This window comes from Bactrocera latifrons, unplaced genomic scaffold (assembly GCF_001853355.1).
Source record: "Bactrocera latifrons isolate USDA-ARS-PBARC rearing strain unplaced genomic scaffold, ASM185335v1 scaffold_198, whole genome shotgun sequence".
NCBI classification, from domain to species: domain Eukaryota; kingdom Metazoa; phylum Arthropoda; class Insecta; order Diptera; family Tephritidae; genus Bactrocera; species Bactrocera latifrons.
Genome location: NW_017535496.1, coordinates 466,586 through 468,147, shown reverse-complemented (window position 1 = coordinate 468,147; position 1,562 = coordinate 466,586).

Here is a 1,562-nt window from a genome sequence, read left to right as displayed (position 1 = left end):
ACCTGTATCAAATTTTGTGTGAAAAACGAAATTAAGTGCGCGGATTCATTCCGAGTGTTGACTGTGGCAGACGGAGAAGCTACCTTGGACCGAAGCAACGTTTATCGGTGGTACAAAATGTTCTCAAATGGCCGAGAAGATGTGAGAAAAATTTACTTGTGCGCCACGATAACGCCCCTGCTCACACATCGTTGCTTGTGCGCGACTTTTTGGCCAAAAACAACACACTAATGATGCCGCAGAAACCGTATTCCCCAGATCTGGCCCCCTGTGATTTTTTTCCCCCTAAACTGAAGAGGCCCATGAAAGGACGACGTTACGCTTCTCTTGACGAGATAAAGATGGCATCGAAGGAGGAGCTGAATTAGATAACAAAAAAAAAGTGATTTTTTGAAGTGCTTCGAAGATTTCAAAAACCGTTGGCACAAGTGTATAATATTACTTTGAAGGGGACAAAATAGATATTCATGAATAAATAAATAATTTTTGAAAAACACAAAAATACGCGATACTTTTTGAACACAACTCGTATATTTTTTCAGAGTAGTAAAACTATTAATAAACCATTTGGCCCTTGGGAGACAAACCTCCCAATTTCCCCGCCTCTGAATCCACCACTGTGTATATGTATAAATTCACAAGTGGATTTAAGATTTTAAAACATCTTCGCAATCAACTTGAAGATGACCTTCATAACCATAAAATATTACTCGCGGAAATCCGTCCCCCAATTTGTAGCTGGGTTAGATTAATTAAGATACTAGGGGCTCACACTAATATATTAAAGTAACTAAGTCAAACAACAGCAATAACAACAGAATATAAATAAACAAAATTTAGCTTAAATTTTAAGTTTTATTTCATATTTTTACTACAAATTCTACTTATATTTAATTTTACATATTTTAGTAATAATATTTCGTATATGTACGCATATAATTTATATCAAGGTGCTTTTTATTTTCTTAAGATATCATTTATTTTATGCTATATGTATGATTTCTGTCAAATTTTATAAAATTACGACATTAATTAACAGCGGTCTTACTTCAACTACTTAGCGCATAGCTATTAATTATATTAATTATTAACGTGTATTATTATTATAAATACATAAGTATATAATTTTAAATTTATATGCATGTACATATGCATTATTTTTGTAATTCTAACATTAAGACGAATCTTTAAAAACTAGAAAAATATATATTTATGGCAATAAGCTTTTGCAAAATAATCTCATCAAAGAATTCATAGATACGAAGTTCCATTTTTCTTGCGCATTATAGCAGTTAAGTACAGTACTTTTTGGCGGCAAGCGAATGGACAACAACAAAAAGTAGCTTAATAACGGCTTACAATAAGCTAACTGTCAAAACATTATATGCTTAATTGTTTATTTCTTTGTAATTGCTTTATTGTTGTTATTTTACACGCGCGACTACTATGTATATATAGTACATAAATATGTTACTGTATTTATGTTTGTGTTTCAGTGCGTCAGTGCTTCTAATAATACTGCAAAGGYCATCAATCAAAGGAAAGCGACTGCAAAGCAGCAA